We start from the raw sequence: 21,414 nt of genomic DNA, 5'->3' as shown, positions 1-21,414 counted from the left end.
GCTATGTATATGTCTCGGGGGGGAAAAAAAAAGGTTGTCTGTTGCTGAAGATAAAAGTGTGTCTGGGATCACCAGGCACAGTGACAGCCTGTGCTGGGAACAGCCACTTATTAAAGCATGTAAAGCATCAAAACACCTACAACAAAAGCAGCTCAAACCAGACCAAAAGAATTGTAAAGAGTCTTTAATCAGTACATACAATAAATCCTAATTTTCTTCCTATTGTACACATTATATTCCATAGTTACAAGGTAACATATTCATCTTGTAGAAATAAATAATGAATTTTTTTCCTATAACAATATTTGGTTCCTCTTGGAGGGTGCTCAGTAAATGCCATCTTGCGTTTCTTCACATTTCTCTGATACTTTCAAGTCTAATAACACAGTAACGCCCAGTTCAAAGAGCTTTATATGTATATTTAAAGCCACTGAAAGTCCTTCTAATATGATTTACTCACTTACTGAGAGACACCAGCATTCCAGGGCAGCAGCTCAGAGCACACACATCCCAAGCCCCAGTAAGCACCCAGGGATGACAGCAACTTCAGCCTTTCCCGACTTCACCTACCAGATTCCACAAACAGATTTGGGAGTCTGTGGGCACGCATGGATGAGCGTTAAAGAGAAAAGGCGGAATCAGTATTTCCTCTGCATTTATGAATCACTTGAGCCTCACCTGGCACCCTTCTGCCACCAAAACACAAGGAGCTGGTGTTCAAGCTCATTCCCAAGGCTCCTAAACAAGGCTTAGGTCCCCTTCGGAACATCCCATTGTTCCATGACTATCAAAAAAAATTCCGTCTGGGCACGCAGACCACTGTTTAGGGACTTTCCCCATGTTGGCTTGCACTGTGGAGAGAACTGAGCAGAGCTGTGCCGCCAGTGCTGAGCTACAACCGAATTCAACCAAATTCTGTTCAAGGAGTCAACTGGCCTGAGCCTAGGCCGTGCCAAAGGTGAGCCTGATAGTTTTGCTAATAATGATATTTACCAGTATCTTGCACATGGCAAATAGGACTTCCAATAGGAAGTGCTGTGCTGCTACTAGGGCTGAATTAAGGCACTGCATAGGGCACAGATGGGGCCTCCACCAATTTCCTCCTAAGAACCAGAGTGGAGAGAGAACTGATGTCTTGCATTAAGACCCTGAGTTACCAGCCAAGGGATATCCCAAGGGCTAATTCCATACTCTCAGGGGACTCCTGGACTACAGGAAGATTACTTTGCCCATGGCAGGGGGTTGGAACTAGATGCTCTTTAAGGTCCCTTCAACCTAAACCACTCAGCGATTCTGTGACTATTTTAGCAGCAATTCCTGACGTGGTTCCTCATTGTATCTTACACACAATATTGATATATTCTAAGGGTAAGCATTCATTAGACTTATACAGTTTATATATTAGTTAAGGTGTTCACAATGCAGAGGAGCACGTAACCAAAATCAGCTGCTGGTTTTCATCTTCGTGCACAACCATGTCCCTTTGTGGCTTTGAGCTTCCTCTGTTCAGCCAACACTGCTAAGCCAGAAGTAATATATAAGAATAAGCACTCTAAATGAAAAATCCTGTTGGTTGTATTAATTCATGGAATTAGAAGCATTAAACAGCAAACAGAATTACAGTATTAGGAAGAGCTGGGTCAGACAATTTTTCATCCTACCCCGTGAACTCCTTAATGCACCTCACAGCCCAGGTCAATTCCCTTCTCCAGGATCAGCAGCAGCTCTATCAGCAGAAGCAAAAGCTGCAGGAATGTGATGGGGATCCTTCGCTCCCCCGCTGACACAGGATGCCTCTGGCAACAGTTTGGGCAACCAAGAGCTTCTACACTTGATTTGTCATTTATCTTGTCATTTGCAAGTTGTTTACCAAACCAAATGAAGACATTGTATGAGCACAAGTCTCCAACAGTATCAGCAGATGAATAAAAAAGGTACAATCTCCATGCTGCATTTTTAGAAAAAACAGCTCAACCATCTCCTGGTTTCTGTCCAGATGCTCTGTCACACGGTGTTTGATCTTCTAACAAATCAAAATTTCAATGAAATACACAAACAATAAAAGCTTCTGGAGCATGAGAAAGCAGTAGTACAAATATGATGAGGAAAAGACCCCAAAGTGGAGGGGGCAGAAGCAGACTGAGCTCTGCAAGCTGCAGACTTACAACAAATGCTAGGCTTGAACAAGCCTGCGATATCTCAATCCTTCGGGATGACTAAGGCCTATTTCAGTGTTTTCTTAATTTTTAGACAGAGTTTGTAGACAGGCTGCAAAAACCACCTCATGTTTTAGGTGGCTACACATTATTACAGCCCACAGAAGCCAGTTTTGCTTCTTTTTATAGAGAGGTATTGTCTGTCAGACACAGAATTACAAAACCAAAGCAAATTCTTTGCCTATATACCACCAGTAGAACAACCAGATCCCTGCACTGTCCTCGTCTCTGATCACCTCACTAAAACTAAAATTTCATTTTACATAAAGCTGATTAGCAAAGCTAAGCTGTTGTTCAAAAGAGTGTTTGATGTCCAATGAGTTGTACAGACATTGCTGGCAAATTTTGTGCACGTCAGCGTGAGAAGCTATTAAATGTATACCTTAAGATAAGAATTCTGTGTTTTTTCCAATAAGACAAGTTTCTAACTACAAAAGGAGGGGAATGCACCCTAAGTCATATGTGCAATGCACATCTCTTAAGAATTTGATTTCCACTTTAAGTGTTCAGTTCCTGCCTCACCTCCATAGTGAAAATACCTATGTAAAGGAACAAGCATTCCAAAAACTGATTGTAGGAAATAAAATTACTGTAAACATTTTGGTCTTACAAACAAACACTTTAAAAGAAATAGAAACATTATCCCTGTATTTTCCTTGCTGTATATGTCTCGGGGGGAAAAAAAAGGTTGTCTGAGTGTTGCTGAAGATGAAAGAGTATCTGGGATCACCAGGCATGTTCCCAGTCTCAGCCAGGAGACAGCCCAGTCAGGCTTCCCATGCAGCACAGTGATGCTCACAGGTTTCAGCAGAACAGCCAGAGTGTGGCCACTGCAGAGCTTTAACTGAATGGGTAAAAAAGACAACAACAACAAAAAAAAAAACCCCCAAAAAACCAAACCAAAAAAAACACCAAAAAAAGAAACCGTCTTGCCAAAATGGAGGTGGTTCAACAGTTCTGTCAGCTGCCTCTTCAGATATTAATTTGTATTTGAAAAGTCAAGTACAAGCCTGTGCCAGCTCATGAGATCCCATTAACTCACTCTCCGGGTCAGGCAGCAGCAAATTAATACAGAATTTAATTCCAGAATGTTCTTAATATTCAGCAGAAGTTTATGAATGCTGTGGAGTCAGAAAGTCTCAGTACATTATGTTGATAGATACAAACATAGTATTATAAAAAATAACGTTATAAATAATTATAATGTTATAAAGTAGAAGTATTTGTGAACTTCGATTAAAGCACATTTTTCAATGAGAATCTCACTGCTTATTCCTTTATATATCAGCTTCTGTCCATCTCAGAAGAACCTGAGGCATCATATTCCTTCAGTACACCTTCCCTGAATTCCCCAAAGGAACAATGGAAAGAAAAAAGTTTTGAAAGGGTGACTTTCAAAAAATTCCCCAAAAGTCCTTTGATAGAAAATATACTCAGTTATGCAAAGTAACAGAGAAGCTTGTTACTCATAAAATATTCTATTGCAAAGATTCCTGGTAGCACAAGATTAGCTGTTCTCATCAGGGAAGCTGAACTTACTACAGTAGAAATTAAGAAGTGTGTGTAACAAATACCATATATTAAGATGCCATAAAAAGGAACCTTTCTGAGTATTAGCTTTCAGGATTTAACAAGATGTAAAACGTAAATGAACATTTTGTGAACAAAAGAAACCAAAAAAATCTAACTTTTCTTAAATTAGTGAACCATTTCCAAAGAGCATTCAAGCTTCAGGAAGGAAGAGGTAACAAGGACTTTTTTTACACGAGTGACAGATTTATAAAACTAATTATCACGAGATGAAATAAATTGAAAAGTGAAAACAAAACACACAACAGAGCTTGACTTTCAAGCATTTACTCCACGTTTAACACGTATTGTACACAGATGCGTTCCACATTTGCCTGTAACTGCTGCCAGACTGGAACTTCGCATGCTCCTCAAATTAATTACTCAAAGTTTAACCTGAACTCTTATTTTAAATTGCCCTGAAATTCCAGAGGATGTTTTGAGAGACGGCCTGATGACAAAGACTAAAGAACATTTAAGCCGTACTTCGATGCTCACAGCAGGACCGGGATGGCCGCAGCCATCACTGAGAACTGTCAGGAAATGGCAGAAGCTCCATGAACTCCATGACAATCAAATCCATTAAACTCTGCCACCCAGAACATTCTGACTCACCAAAGGGGTGGGAATAACTGGTTACAAAAACGCTGAAGTCAAAAGAAATGTGTATTTATAGGCTTGGTTTGTGCACATTTAAACACACAGGAGCAGAATTTAGAGATTAAATATTTCCAGGAACTTCACGAATGAAAACAGCATTGTTGTGACCTAGCAAGCTTGCCAAGAACTTCTAGGATTATTTGGAAATAGGAAAATAACAAAAGTATTAAAAGCACTAAACCCTACTAATTAGAGGTCTTTAAGCAATTAAGAGTTTATTAAACAGAGTCCTCTAATAGGCTTTAGAACGACAAAATTAACTGTTTGATGTTATGTTCCCCCACAAAAGCCTGACCACTAATAACTATCATGGGGGGCCTGATGTGAAGGCTGATCTGCCAATCCACTCTTAAACAAATACTTGGTGGTCTCTGGACTGCCTTTCCTACAGACCCTGCACTGACTCCCATAACCCAAGAGCCCCTGAACTTGTGCTTTCTCCTGTTCTCCTGATATGACCCCATTGTCCTTGCTTCTCCAACTATCTTTGATAGCAATACATAAAAATACACCCATAAAACACCTAACAGTATTCCCACCGGAAAAACGTGTGCAGCAGGTCAACGTAACGTTTCACAAGGAAGCAGGAGGTTGGCCTCAATCTCTGCTTTCATTTTATCAAATGAAGCAGCTGTTAATGCTCCAGTTAAAAAGCAATTCTGAGAGCATACCAAAGTAGTATTTCCACGTTTGTGAAGCTCCCAACAACAGCCCTAAGGTGAATGTGGCCAAACATATCTCTTCATGAGTCTGTGGTGATTATGTTCACTCCAAGTCTGTGGCATTTCTGTACACAGGTAATTTTGACACAGTTACAGCCTGGGAGGAAGGAGACAAGCACTGTATTATTATCGAAACCCACACGATTTAGCAGACAAACAGCTCATTTTGGTTGGAAAACAGCACTTCTGGAGGCTATTAGCACCTGGAGCTGCGAGGCAGAAGGACACTACCGGGAAGGTGTAATGCTCAATCCCTCAACACACTCGTGCTCTGTGCAGGCTCGAGCTTCCCGTTCTCTGCTGAAAGGAGATTGTTTTTCCTTTTGTCTGGAACACAGGCATCCTTTGAGTAAGGACAATGGAGAATAAAAGCACGACTGCTCTCAGAGAGAGACGGCACTGACGGACAGCTTATGACTCACTCTGAATCCAGAGGAACTCACTACTCTCAAGCAATAACCATCCTCAACAGATAACCCTACCAACCACAGAATACTAACTAATAGACTTTGTAACAATAGCTTTTCAGTCAACTTTTGAATTTACTTTTATGGGTAAAAGATTTCTCCAGCAATACCTTTTATTTTAGTGTGAAGTTTAACACCTATTTAAAACAAGATCAGAAACATTGCAGAAAGAACTCAATCACTCGCTAGGAGAAAGTCAAAAGTCGGTTCTCTCCTCAACATGAAAATGCAATGACCTTGAAATCCAGGAAATTTAATTTTGAACCAGGCTTTGTCATTCTGCATAACCTGGTTTCTAATTCTAGATTAATGATACAGACTGAATTCCCAAAGGACACTTCAGTTCTCCATATACAATGTCAATTATCCAGCCTTGGAGAAAAATGGTAACCAAAAGAAATGCCATCACCTCACTTTCATCAATTCATCTGTGGTGCTTTTAGTGTCTTCTGTGTTGCTCATAACAGTTAAAATTATTGCTTTGGTTTTAAATATTATTAGTAGCTGCCTCCATCAACAACCATGTGAACAGATACTTAAGCTTGAAATAAAATGTGGTACAGTTATGCACAAGCTGAGTCTTGTTAAACTGCCTTGGCAGGAATTCTAGGGCACTTACTTCATCAGGAGTCATAGAATGGCCCAGACTGGAATGGACCTTCAAGTTCATCCAGTCCCATCCCCTGCCATAGGCAGGGACTCCTTCCACTATCCCAGGTTGCTCCAAGCCCTGTCCAACCTGGCCTTGGACACTTCCAGGCATGGGGCAGGCACAGCTTCCCTGGGCAGCCTGTGCCAGGGCCTCCCCACCTCACAGGGAACAATTTCTTCCTCATACCTAATCAAACCTACTCTCTGTCACTGAAGCTACTCCTCCTTGTCCTGTCACTCCAGGCCCTGTAAAGAGCCTCCATCCATCTTTCTTGCAGGCTCCTTCCCGGTACTGAAAGGCTGCTACAAGGTCACCCCGAGTCTTCTCTTTTGTGAACAGTCCCAATTCCCTCAGCCTTTCCTCACAGCAGAGCTGCTCCATCCCTCTGATCACGTTGGTGCCTTCTCTGGACTCCCTCCAACAGCTCCACGTCCTTCCTGTGCTGAACCAACAAACTTCACTGTGCTGGGATCCACCATCCTTATTCTGCCCCGAGCCACCACAAGACTGAAATGCAAGTTTCTTGCATCTCAGCTCTTGCATCTCAGCTTTTGGCTGTGATGTGGAGCAGCCAAAATCTTGTCATTCAGAATCACACCAGCTTCTGTTCTGCTTGAGGCTCCTACCAATCTGAAGTTACTTTTGAAGATTAATTGGTACAACAGAAAATGAAAACAAAAAAATGGGCAATGTGTAAAGTCAGAAAATGTTATAGCACTCGTCTACTCCAAGAGATTAAAGGAAACTGTGATTAATTTCTTCATTTTTAAATAATCAAAAATACATCTTAAAATACAGACCCAATTAAGGAGCTGCTGTAAGCCTGTTCTGCAAACTTGCTCAAGTCTCAATATTACTTAATATGAAACTGGAGTTCAATCCAATGGCAAGCACTGGAGATTTTCTCAGAACACGGAATATTTTGGATTTTGTATCTTAAAAAAACCTTGAAAAATTAAGACACCAAAGTACATTTTACAGAATGCAGTGTCACTATTACACATTGCATTTACAAAAAAGTATCAATATTTTAGTTAGGCAGCTAGAATGAACTCAGTAAATAACATAAAATCCCACACATTGTTTTATTACATCCATTCCCTTTCCTTTCCTACCTCCAGTAGGAAAAGAGAATGATCAAACACTAATATGTGAAAGCTCTTACATCTTTTTCTCTAATACAATCAGGTTAAGAATTGGTAAAACTGTTATAGAAAGATAGTGCCCCTGTTCCAATTTCAGGTGATCACACATTAACAATGGAACAACAGAAGACAACTGCAATTCTATTTAAATAATTAAATCACACCTGCAAAGAACACATGAGATTGTAGGAAGAAAAAATTCTCCTACCTTGATAGCTTTAGACAAGTTAAATCTCTAGCAAAAGGTGTCTTCCTCCATTCACTGCAAGTCCTGAAAGACATAAAGAAACCCAGCCGAATTTAGTAGCATCTTCTCAGCACCCTCCGTGCCCCATCCTGTCCAGATGCACACACAGAGCTACAGTAATCCCATCCCAGGAATAAACCCACAACTCTTCCAGAGTATTACTGTGTAAGCATCAGCTACACCCCACTCTTTATCATTACACTTAAAAAGTGAATGTTCGTGCTTTTAAATCGCTGTTAATCAATACTAATTTTGGTCACTTGCCTCTTCCTTCTCACCACTTTTCAAATGGGAGGAGAAGAAAAGCAGATCAACTTCCTTTTGACACACATCATACAGTACATGATTTAACAAGTATATTTCCCTTCATCCTATCAAGTTCTCCTGCTAAAATCCTACAACTTCCCCACTGTTTTTTTAAAAACTCAATCCTTACATAAACGTAACTCCCAAGAGGGATCCAGCACTAAATCAAGGGTTCAGTACTCGGCCCTTCGCTCTGCCATCGCGTACTTAGAACAAGTTCATCAACGAAAAGCCACAAGAAATATATCTTGCCACTTACTGAAACAGACCAGAGCAGCTATTTTATTCCCAGCCTGTGTTTTATTTGGGCTGACGATACTGTATTACAGCCTTCACCAATCTAATGGTTTAGAAATCTCATTTGAGAACCAGCAAGTAGAAGGAAAGACAGCCACATCTCATTTGTCATCAAGCAAACAAACAAAAAGAATCCAAGTAAATTGAGGCCACCTTGTATTTGAAAGTTTAAAGCAAAGCAGCGTAAGTGTTCAACTGCATCGGTCGGGTTTTTTGTTCTCCTGCAAGAGGATACTGAGAAGTAATTGACAGCTTTACTTAGGATTCATGGTGCTTCCAGAACCCTAACAGCAACTTCTCCTATGGTCTTAGATTAATAATTTTGTATGTAAAACTGTAAGACATTCCATAAATTAATGAAAAACCCTATTTTATTTTTCAGGGCTGCCAATTACCTCCCTGCTTTCAATTTTTCATTTCTCTGGAAAAACAACTAGAGCCAGTAACCAAGCACAGCCCTTCCACAGGAGCGGGGAGGTTTCGTTCAGTCAAACGAGGAAACCTCCAAAGGCAGCTCACCCTGCAGCACTAATGGGGATCCCTGTGACAGAAGGAATGTCCCACAGCCTCTGCCAGAGAGCCCAGCTCCCACACAGCCCTGCCCTGGGCTCTGCCCCACCAGCTGCATTCCGCTGCTCTGCGAGAGAGAGGATGTTCCTTCTTCAAATTCCCTTCCCAGCTTGTACAACCTGCCTGCGCCCCAAATCACCTGAATGCCCCAGCACTCAGCCTTTGGCAGAAACTGTCTGGTCAGAAAGACTCAGCTACAGATTTCTGAGTGTCCCATCACATAGAGCACAAGACCAGCATGGAACCTAAACCCAAACAGGTTCAGATCAAGGGAGACTTTTATTAGATACTACTTCACATTATTTAAGTCCCTGGAGGAGGAGTTTTCATAAAGGCATGGAGTGACAGGACAAGGAGAAAACGGCCTTAAGCTGAAGGAGGACAGGGCTGGATCAGATAGGAGGAAGAAATTGTTCCCTGTGAGGGTGGGGAGGCCCTGGCAAAGGTTGCCCAGAACAGCTGTGGCTGCCCCATCTCTGGGAAGTGTCCAAGGCCAGGTTGGACAGGGCTTGGAGCAACCTGGTCTAGCGGAAGGAGTCCCTGCCTACGGTAGGGTGTGTAAGTGGATGAACTTTAAGGTCCATTCCGCCCCAAACCATTCTGGGATTCTTTGATTCTAAAAAAAACCTGTATTCCTTAGATCCTAAATAAATAGACAAAAGAAAAAACAGGTATTAAAACATTTATTTGGCATTCTCCTCAATTCTTTTAAACGGTCCAAATCTGGGTACTTGCAAGCACCTGAAGTGAGTGATTTAAGAGAAATTTTTTCTTTCAAAAACAGCAATGTTACAATGTTTGGAAAACGGAAAACATTCATGGAATAACTAAAAATAACTCCTTATAAATGTTTCCGTTTGCTGCCATCTATCTTCTTAATACAGCTCTTAATGTGATACCCTGTAAAACAAAGAGCAGGAATGGCCTGTGCGAGCTGTGTGAGCTGCAGACAGGCACTCACAACCCATCATCTACTCAGGAACTCCCCATCTGCATTCCACGAGCGGATCCAATGAATCTGCTTTGCATGGAGCTTTTAAATAGCGGAGCTTTTATCTACTCACAGGATTACATTAGAAATCTTTATATGAATGCAGCAGATACTAGTGGTTGTCAATAAAAACTGAATGTCATTAAAGGGCTTTTATTCTTTAAATGCCTTTAACCCTCTAATTATATTTGTAAATTCTGCTATTGAACTGTACGAAAGTTACAAATTCTGACATGTTGTATCACAACAAACACATTTAGAGACTAATAAACCAACAGCTTTGGTGGAGAATCGCTTTTAGAATTATTCGCTCTTGATTAAACACACAAATCACAACTGGCATGTTTCAATCAGAAGCAACATTCAGTCAGGGTTTCTGAAGATAGTTGTAAGTTTGGAGGGTTAAAACCTCTGGCCTGTGATACGGCTGCAAGTCATAATATCTTTAAAAAAAATTATTATTACAAAACTACTCCTTTTCTTCTTATTGTATCAGCATTGTTTTCCCAAGTTCTGCTAGACTTGGCAGGGAGAAGGTAACAGTCCAACATCCTAACTCTCCCCTCCCAAACCAGTAACTGACTGGGTACCACTCTGCTCTGCTGGTTTCCTTCCCAGGCACAAGGTGGGTGTTGGGTAACACCACCGTCCCTGCCGGGCACTGTCCTGCCAGCTGCTGAACTGCTGCAGGCTGCTTCAGACTCCTTCTGCCTCTGCCCATGAAGCGAATTGCTGGCAAGGGGGATTTCTGCCCACAAAATCCAGCAAAGAATTGCCAGCTAACGACTCCAAATTGCCATCCAGGTTTGCAAATGTAAAACATGACCATGGAATAGGAATATTCCCAAGTTCCACCATAATGACAGTAATATAATGAATGCTTTTTGCCAACAGAGTTGGGTAATTTATGTCAGGAACAACACAAACAGAAACAAAACCCACTGAGAATGTCACAAGGCCCTCCTGTGACACAGAACAGCAGGAAACCTCACTTTGCCCATGGATCCTTTTGCTGACTTTGCAACCAACTGCTAATTCCTTTTCTTTTGAACAATCCTCAGCCCAGAACAGTATCAATTCAACTATACATTTCTTATAGTTCCAGTGCATCCATCACTGCGTTCACATCCATCACTGTAACAGAAACCATCCACTTTAAATATTTTTTGATAATTCTCTGTGTTTGGGACCTTTTCACTGCTTCAGACAATTTCTGAATGAAGCCATCATGGGCAGAGCTGCTCAGAGAGTTGAGAATGAACAGATGTTATGCAATTTCCAGAATAAGAGAACAAAGAAATGCTATTAAAAAAGTACAAGCTAGTAATAGTGTAACAAAGCCAAGTAAGTAAACTCTTAAAAACTACACACTCAGGGCAGGAGGTAGTTAAGTAACTCACACACAAAGTAGTCATCCTGCAGTCCCAAATAATTTCTTGCTTATACCTCTGCAGGTAACAACCACTGAATTCTTCTGCAGAAGAACGTGTTAAAAACAACTAAAGTGTAGAACAGCAAAAAGCTGCACATTCACCACCCCCTAACATCCTTCACATCTACATTCAAATGTTTCTTTAAAAGAACTTTTCTTATATTCTATTAAACCCATAAGTATAGAGCATGCAAATCAACTCAATTTTTAAATATCCCCATGCATGAATGCACCAAAAAAAGGCATAAAATCAAAGCCAGCTGAGTGACTGCCCAAGAGAAGGGCTCCTACCTAATGTAGGAATTACTGAAACAGGTAAGAATGGTTAATGAAAAAAAAAAAAAAAATCCCAATATTGTTGACACTTTCAGCTGTCAGAATTAAGCACCTTCCTGATACTCTAACACAGAAAACTGCCTACATAAGGAATGAATACTTTCAGGTACAGGAACACACACTGTAGCTGCAATATTTTCCTGCCAACCTAAAATCCATGAAGAAAAAAAGACTTGAAGCTTTAAGGCAGAAACCAGAAAAGCTGCCATCCATGGCAACTTGACTGCATAGTCTGAAATCATACCAGAACATCCGATTTCATAGCAACAAGTTTGAGAAGTCTCTCAAAGACATCTTGAGCTGAATACCACCCATCCTATACTTGAAAATACTGAACATTAGTACTGAGAATCATCCAAGTAAAAGGCTGAAATAAGACTAGCTTTCTGTTCATCCTAAACAAAGGAACCTTCTTCTCCCCTCAATCCAAGCAAGCAGGTAAAAATTCACAGCAATTTTGCAAAGCTAATTGAATCTGAAGCCTCTGAACCAAACATAGCACAGGTCACATGTATCCTGACCTCAACAGTTTAATTCTATTTTCCCAGAGAAATTAGCAACTTACTCATACTTTTATCAACAGAACATTAATACACAGACATTAAACACAATGACCATCTGTCTTTGAAAACCAAAACTAACCCAATGATCAGAACATGCTGCTCAACCAGTCCTGCTGGAAAGCAAAGGCTCTGAAATGGTCTCATGAATAGGGATTTCCATCTTTAAATGAGGTTATTTTTCTAGTTTTGGCTGTCAGATGCACCAGCTGGTATTCATCTGATAAACTCAGTAAGCCTGGATGGTATTCTAAAATCAAATCAAATCACAGTTTAAATTCTTTGCACATACGTACATGTTGGAAACAAAATACCTACTGACTAAAAATAGTCTTGATTCCAGTTCTAACTTGCCTAAATTAATTTTTAAGCAAAATGTGTGTTTTAACGATGTCTGTCTTGTAACAAATCAAGGATCAGGAAAATGACAACATTCTTTAAATTACTGTCACCTAAATATGACTGACCTGATTTTACTGGGGACTAATCTGGAAAACAAGTCTCGTGTTTCCATCTTTCCATCCAACAAAGATTTTGTCTTCTTAACCTCATATTCTCTAATTAAAAGTAAGATTTGAATCATATGTTACTATACATAATGACTGTACTTACACAGTTCATTACACAGGAACATAGACCATTGATAAATCAAGAATTCCACAAATAAAACCATACAACATAACACTCCAGTCCAGAATTAGATACGTCTTGGCTGATTTTCAACAGTATTAAGCAAGCATCCACTCTACCATACTTTAAGTTGGCAACAGTTTCTTCATGATCATCACTCTAAACAACTACGGGAAAGCATCCAGACATCAACGGAATTATGAAAAAAAATCAGAAAATTGACCACGCTTTAAATTGAGATTTTTTTTTTGCTTATCACATGTACCTTAAAAAAACCCCACCTTGTGTGTTAAATGTAGATGACATCCACATTCTGCTCTTAACAACTCAGACTCTCGGTTTTTTATGAAAATCATTTTATTTTCTGCTAACAAATAGTTCCGACCTATTCATGGAGGATCGCATTTTTCAGCATCTTAATCACATTTATCAAAATTTACAGACTTACCTATCTTCCACATTTTCCCCAGCAATCTAGGGGCGGGACCTGTCGCTGTTTTGTTGTTGCAGCGCCCGGTGCTCCCCAGCCCTCACCTCTCTCATGTCTTCACACTAATGACCATCCTGTGTTTAGTAGCTCTGAATACAGCCTGTCACCCTCCCTCTCCTCTGTCTCAGACCAGTTGTCGTTTATTAACCAGCTGGTTTGGGTCCTGCACCCCCCCATGCCCACGTGATGAGGAAATGATGGGTTATGGTCAAGATGCACCAAGAAAAATATTTTCCTTCCAGAGTAATTCAAGGCTAGAGGACTTACTGGAATTTTCTAATAGATGTGAGCAAACATCTAGACAAGGAGACTTAATGGTCCAGAGACACCATGACAGTGAAAGGACATCTAACACAGCAGGCCTTTGGAACATCCCAAGCCTATTCCCATCCTCTCAGTGCTGCTGCAAGCTTTGCCAGGGATTTCAGTAAGAACCAAACAAAAAATTCTGACAACACTGCTCAAATACATGCAACCCAACATGGTCTAGTGGAAGGTCTCCCTGCCCATGGTAGGGAGTTGGAATGAGACGAGCTTTAAGGTCCCTTTCGACCCAAACCATCCTGGGATTCTAACAAATTTAAGGATGAAATTGCTAAACTTCAAGAGTGGCATTTACAGCACAGCTTTATCGCAAGGGTCATGTTTACATCCCTGTGTCCACACACCACCATTACTGCTAATGCTGTGTCAGACAGGTAAAGGAGGAGGCTGAGAAGCAGCTGGGAAGAGCCAGAGCCTGCTGGAGATAGTTCCAGAACAGACTGGCAAACATTCCCTCTTCTCCCTGCTGTCTTTTTGGTTTCTTTTAATTTTTGCTAGAAACTGGGCTCATTTTTCACAAGTCTGTCTCATTTAACTTTTGTCTGAAAGGACACATGCAGAGGACCTGTTCCACAGAGAACTTCTGTTGCTCTAACCTAAGGAGGCACCTCAACAGCTGTCACTGTGCTGCTTTAGCAGCACCCTCTGAGGAGATAAAATAACCCCCCGAGGATATAAAACATCTACTTCAACCCTTAACCAGGCTTCTACAGAACAAACCAAGAATGTCAAAACCTTTTCTTTGTTCCTTCAGAAAGTGCAACCAGATCTCAAGTATTCAAACACTAGTCTTCTTCCCAGCCTATTTTCCTCTTTGTAAATACACCATGTGGAAACAACCTGGAAATATGTGAATATAAAACCACTTGTCAGGAGAAAGAGAAGCAAGTGCAGATAGGGGAAAGAAACCGGAAAAATTAAAAAGGATTGAGGAGGGGGAGAAATCAGCCTTTCAAGGAGAGAGAGGGTAAAAGAGGGGTCTTGGTTTTTTTTAACAGAAGTACTACAAGTATGTTGAATACTTTATTTGCATTAATTTGTTTTCGTATTGCCAGAGGACAGAATTATCTACAGTTGAATGAAACAAAAGTAACATCCTACTGACGGCTTTCTCAGGAAGAAGTACATGTCCTTATAAAAAGTCAATCAAACATATATAGCTGCAGTTCTCTTTCAAACATCTCTGGTACTCAGCAAAATCAGTAGTGCTAAGGTTTAACATACACAAACAACTTGGGTTTTGGGTTAAAACAAGAGGGAAGACAGAAGGAAATAACATACCTTACAAAGGATTTTTCATCTGTGAATCCACACTTACAATAAAAAGAACAGTCTTTTTTTGTGTTGTTAACTGTCTGCTAATGCTACAGACCAGATCTTAGATCCCGAGTGAAACGCAGCAAAGATAAGGGGATTTAAGTGAGAGCATTTCGCTTGACTCTCATTTATTTGATAGCTGGCTAACTATTCCATGCAGGAAAACTACGACTTGGCAGAAGTGGATATCCTGCTTTAAGTCACTTCTTCAAACCTTCCAACAAGGGAACACACAGTTGAATAAGTACTTGAAGGAAAGGGCTTATTTATGCACCTTTTATCTTTCATGATGTATGTAAGTGATATTTACCATAGACCTCACTACTTCAGACAATGTGCTTAAAAACTATGAGTTATAAATGAAGCCATTGTACAAGCACATTTGAAATTACAGCACATAGCAGGCTTCAAAAGAATTCAGTGTTGTATACATGAGCTCCACTCCGTACTGTCCTCCTCAGCTAACAACAGTCAGGAGTTTCTGGTTTCATCCCACAGCCAGCAGCAAAAATGGGGATATAAAGAGTTACAGTTCTGGCAAAAACAACGGTGGTTCCTCAGCGTGATGCAAGTGAAAACTGAAAGCCTACTGAGATTCTTTTTAACAGGAGAAACCAGCTAACCTTAAAGCATGCTGTTAGGGGTCCACAAAGGGTATCACAAAGAATGAAGTCCACAAAGCCTTGAGGAGATAAACAGTAGCAGGCAGAAAATATTCTTAGTCTCTGAGGGACTGTTAGCTGAGCACTTCCCAAATCCAAGACTGAGTTACTTCCAATGTGACTCCTGAAAACTACACTACCATGGCTTAAGAAGTCAGCATTGAATACCAAGTACCCTCTTAACTTATCCCATTTGTAAACCAAAACATTATACTGGCCTCAGGAGCCTTGCCTTTGGCTCAGAAGTGCCTTAGTCACTTCAGCTAGCTGGTACAGGAGCATTGGAAAAACCAGGCGTGCAATTTGCTTTGCCCTGCTCAGTGTATCACACACCCGTCCTGCCTCCCTTTTCTGCACGGTCCTTTCCCGGCTTTCACAGAGCCAAGCGTTCCAGTGCAGATACTGCAACACGCGAATCAACCAACGAGGCCCGTGGAAAGAAACAGATATAGACCAACTCCTGGTAGATGTTTCAGAGATGTTTATTTCTGCAGCCCATGGCCGGGGCTCTGCCGAGGAACTGCCGCAGTCACGGGGCCCGAGGGTCCCTGCCCGCGCAGGGGAACACAACACAACCAACGGGGAACGAGGCTGAGCAGGGACAGGGAACCCCCTGCCCCCCTCCCAGGGCTACATGGCAGGGGGAGGGTCCCAACAGCCAAGGATAAGGATGGGTGGTGGCGATGCTGCAGTTCCAGTGCTTTTCTGAGTCCCTCCAGCACCAGAATGCTCGGGGACACTGTTCTCTTTCATTCTGGGAACGGAAATGCTCTGTCTGTGACTCACGGATAGAGTCAAGGAGTATCAGAAAGTGTGTATCAAAGTCAATGATAATACAGCAGAGCTGAACGCCGCAGTGTTGGTTTGGGGTTTTAGACAAAGCCTTTACACCCTCCCCCATTTAGCTTTAATAAAACTTCGGCAGTGAGGGGTGAGATTTCTTCATAAAGCTGCATAACTATAAAAACAAATTGATTTTTTAGATACTATAAGTCTGTCATATGGAGGAAAGCAAAACGCCTCCTAGAGATGGAAAGAGAGGGAATGTATTTTCCCCCCACATTTGGAATGTAGATGATTGCAATTGGCATGTATAATCACCAATAATTTATGTCATCATTCACTGAGGCAAAACCCAAATCCTATCCATTTCTTGGCATTGAAGAGCATGTACAACCAAGGAAGACAAGAAGAAACAACAAAAATAACTGGCTTGCTTTTCTTCTGAAGTCTACACCATCGAAATACTTGAACTGCAAAAATCAGTCAAGAAGTAATCCACACCCACTCACACTTGTTCCCTCTCTAAAGCCATCGAGCAGATTTGCTGGCAAGAGTAGGGTGACCCAAGACTTACCCTTACTTATCACTCGTTTCTCCTGTGGCACCACCACTAACTCGTACATTATTCAGTCTCTTGTCTGGAAGGAGGACTGGCACAGAAGTGTTACCAGCAGTGCAAAGATTTTCTTTGTAGAGCAGAATTTCACATTCCACAGCAGTAACTGCATCCTGTGTCCAACATCCATACATACACCCCACTTTGACACAAACTCTTATCCCAGAGCTGCAGGAATTCAAGGCTTGAGGAACCCCCTTTGGTTACCTTCCCACTTCTTTGGTCTCAGCCTAAAACAGCAGCACATTCTCTCCCTCGCTGTAGCTAACATAGCCAAAATGTCTGAATCACCTTTATTATACTCAGGAACAATGTCTATTAAGAAACAATGGTCTGAAATTTCCCCAGGCAAGTTCTGCAGAAAAACATTTCTGACATCAAGATGCATTACAGCACATTCAGCAATCGCTTGGCTGTATCACCACCGGTATCAAAAAGGCTTTTTCCTTTAGCGACAATGAGTCTGAAACATGAAAAACAGTTAAATGTTCAGAGTCTTATAGCTAGACTGATTATCTTAAACCTAAATTGAGTATGGATATCACCTTTTCAAAAGTTTATTGCTTTTAAAGCAAAATACTGCAAACAATACTGCAGAAGCTACTTCAGAATAGTCTTAACACAAATCCAAAAAAAGGCCTATCTTCTCAGCTACCAGGGAGAGTTTTTAGGCTGTATAAACACACACGACGAAAGCAAAGGAGGAAAATCTCTGCTCTTGGCTTTTGGGCCCTTGCTATTAAAGCAATATTCATAATCCCCGTTGCCCAGCTGTGCGATACATTCATTTAACACGTTAACCTTCAGAGATCACAAGACCCACGAACAAATCCCTCCCTAATACATGAGTGAAGCAACTCCCCAGCTCAGCAACACCTCCCAGAACAGAGCCAAGGCAAGAAGATGAACACGGATACTAAAGAACACAAGAGAAGTGGCATGACTTTACTTTCAGCAGTGATTTAAAGGGTGTACTGCATCATGCTGAGAGACAAACACGGTATGTACGTACATTCCACTTGAAATCCGTGCTTCATTCACTCTTTTCCAAACAACTGGCTTTAAAACGCATCTCCTTCCCTGCTACGTAGCTCCTCTGTACTCTAGCATTCCTTTTCTACCTAAGTCATGCCCTGTTTCAAGTCTTCCCCAGCTCTAAAATACCTTCTACAAAATGAGCTGACCAAACCTCAGGCTTCAGGCCGTGGCCATTCCAAAAATCTCCACAATAGCTTCATAACGCTTCGTGTTACTATTTCTTTCCTCTTAATCCCCAACAATTCTCACTGAGATTTCTTTGCTTTATTTAGATTTTAAAGATGCCAAGATCTGAGCTGATGTTTCCACGGCTCTACTAGTCATAATGCCAAGATTCTCTACCAAGAAGTAACAGTCAGTTAGGAATCGTAACTTTCTATAACTTGGATTTGTTTTTCCAGCACATGCAGCACTTACATTTGTCTATGTTGTATTTCATTCACAGTTATTCATCGGTAGTTAAAGACTTAAGACCCTTCTGCAACCCTTCAGCCATCCTTTGCTTTTACTGTACTAAGTCTGTATCACCTCCAGTCTTCATGGTTCAGCCCATTAATTAGCACAATCCTACAGAGCCTGGTGCCAAATTCTACAGGTGACATCCCTCTGCCTCTGACGACAGCCGACCATTTATTTCAATCCTCATTTCCATCTTAGCCCATTACTGTCCATGACAAGACCCTCTCACGCTGTGCCCATTGAGTTTTCTAAAATGTCTTTGCTGAAAAACTTCGGATGAAATTCTGCTGGAAATCCAAGCGAATTATATCAACTGGACCTTCTCCTCCATGATCTGCTGGCCCCTTCAGCAGAACATGGTGTGGTTCGGAAAGCAGCAACTCCTTCTACAAAACCCACAGCAAATTTTCCTGTATTTATTGAAATACCATCTACGGAGCATGAAGGGTGATTTCATCCAGGATGAAGCAATACAAACATGGAGGTACCACAAGGTACCATCTTCTTAAACCCACAAGCCAGATGAACGGCTAGCATTTGCTAGGATAACTTTCCATTCCCCCAGAAAAAACTGATAAATACAATAGCATTTCTCAGGCTTTTAGCACTTGACTATAAAAGGCCGAAACACCTGCTATCCACCCAAAAATCCTGTTCACAGGATGTCCTAATGGCTGCTCACAGTGACCATGCAGCAAATACAACCAAATTCCCATTTTTAAAGCAGCGCTAGTCAATCTAATGCAATGAAATGCTATGACTTCAGCTAATTAAAACTGCTATTTCAGGCCCTGTTATCATTACCATAATGTAGATCTTCATTTTAAAATTTAAATAAAATCAATTAAGAAGTTTAAAACCCAGCTCCATCAGAAGATACTCAGATACTCACACTGAGCTCCTTCACTTATCCCCAGCTTTATTCTACCCTGGTAAAAGCACTGTATTCCCTCCTTTACACCTAAAGCAAGATCCTCCTCACTTACACAGCGCACAGCCACGGCGGTGCCTGCCACGCCTCAGACCCCACCTGCAGCAGAAGCAGCTCAGAGCCTTGAGGGACCACACAATGCTCCGAGCACTGCCAGAGCTACATGGAAACGAGACTCTCACACGGCACTGATGGGTGCATGAGCAACTTGATTTTCTTCCAGGAAAACCAACAAGAATTTAACTCTCACATTTCGCTTAAACACAAATGCGGAATTTTTCTAAATTAATTAAGCACTGAAACTCCCACAAAACAACTGAAAAGGATCAAAAGTGACTCTTAGGAAAATTTCTTGATTTCATTTATTTACAAGTAATTTTCTATTAACCAAACCACTGAGCCATAACTGATGTCCCTCCATAACTGATATAGATCTCAAAAATTCCTTTAAGATGAAACTATTAAAATAACAAGGGAAAACACAGGAAGGCTGATGACTAAGAAGTCATTTCTCTCCTCTGTAAAGTCCAGGCAATTAAGATTATAGTAAATGAAGCTCGCAGAAGGGGGGGAAAAAAAAAAAAAATCTTCCTTCTCCCAGCAAGCTCATTCTGCAGAGCCAATAGCATGTTTGCCTTTGGTTTTCTGGGTATAGGAAGATCATTTCCTCCGCTGCTCCTGCAGCCCATTACAGGAGAGATTCACAGAGTAACAATGACCAAAAAAAGAAACAAGAATAAGGAAATCTCAACTGAGTCAACAGTGAACCTAAAATTACTCCTTCAGTGTCAAGCTGAGGTCCCTCCTGTTAAAAGGTTACTCTGCTCATGAGTGACTTTTTGTATAATAATTACTTTTAGTACATTAATACACACAGGCACAAATAGCGAGGTTTTGTTGTAGTCCCTATGCCACTCTTTCAAGAAAAACAAAGATTCTTCCACTTGCACCAGAATAAAGAGGCTTCCTGAAGCACACTTCATATTTAAAGGTGAAAGATTAAGCACTTCCACAGTTTAAAACATTGTTAAAGCACAGGTCAAAGGATGTTTCTAAATACCAACTTACAACAGTCATTCCACCATAGCTATGTTTAGCAAACAAAAATGCATAATATAAATATATATTAAGAAACACACTGGGTAACTAATTATTTTTAAATTGTGGAACTATTCTAAAAACTAGAATTTAAAGTTGTACCTTAGCAGTCAATCTACCTCTAGGTGTAACTACTGGCTAGCTCAGTAAAAAGGTTATTAAAAATTCAGAATTGGTCGCTGGCATTCTATTTTTAAACTTACCCACAAAAATAAGTTTAAAGTTCAATTTACTTTTAGAACCACAGAGTCATAAAATCACAGAATGGTTTAGGTTGGAAGGGACCTTAAAGCTCATCTTGTTTCAACCCCCTGACATGGGCAGGAACACCTCCCAGCAGAACAGGTTGCCCCAAGCCCCACCCAACCTGGCCTTGAACACTTCCAGGGATGGGAATTTTGGAACAATATTCTAACATTTGGGGTCTTTTTCTCTGTAATCCGATCATTTAATTGTCATGGGTAACATACATACAGATTAGCTTTTTTTTTTTTTTTAAGGGAAAACACAAGTAACATGAAAAAAACATATTAAAGGAAAATATTTTTATTAAAGAGAATAATATTTTTATTAAAGAGAAAACTCAAGAGGGCCATTTAAACAACATTTCTCAACCATAGCTCCTGTACCTGCCTCATTATGGTCCTTATTTCTCTCTTTCCATTTTTAGTTACTCTTCCTCTCCAAGTCTCTGCTTCAATCCTCCACTACAGCTATGAGCAGTTCCCCTTGGAGCCTGCACCAAGACAACTCAAGCTGTCACAGAGGCTAAATGCTTTCTACAAGTTTTAGCTTTTTCAGAGAAATCCACAGCAAGGACAAGTCAGTATTGAACAGGACAGACAGGAAACCACGGCCACACCAGAATAAAACTGGTGCAGACATGCAGCGACAGA

General features: G+C 40.9%; 1 protein-coding gene across 9 annotated transcripts in view; it reads right to left on the bottom strand.

Moving 5' to 3' along the window:
* The window catches only part of TANC2 (tetratricopeptide repeat, ankyrin repeat and coiled-coil containing 2), a 195,997-nt gene that overhangs the window by 158,526 nt on the left and 16,057 nt on the right, over nt 1–21,414 (bottom strand). For all 9 annotated transcript variants that reach the window (XM_032091741.1, XM_032091740.1, XM_032091744.1 and 6 more), the window contains exon 2: nt 7,640–7,702. The gene's annotated coding sequence lies outside the window, so the exon portion shown is untranslated. The remainder of the gene's footprint in view (nt 1–7,639; nt 7,703–21,414) is intronic.

Source organism: Corvus moneduloides, chromosome 26 (genome assembly GCF_009650955.1).
Source record: "Corvus moneduloides isolate bCorMon1 chromosome 26, bCorMon1.pri, whole genome shotgun sequence".
NCBI classification, from domain to species: Eukaryota; Metazoa; Chordata; class Aves; order Passeriformes; family Corvidae; genus Corvus; species Corvus moneduloides.
Note: the sequence above shows the minus strand (reverse complement) of the source record. Positions and strands in the feature narration are given on the sequence as shown.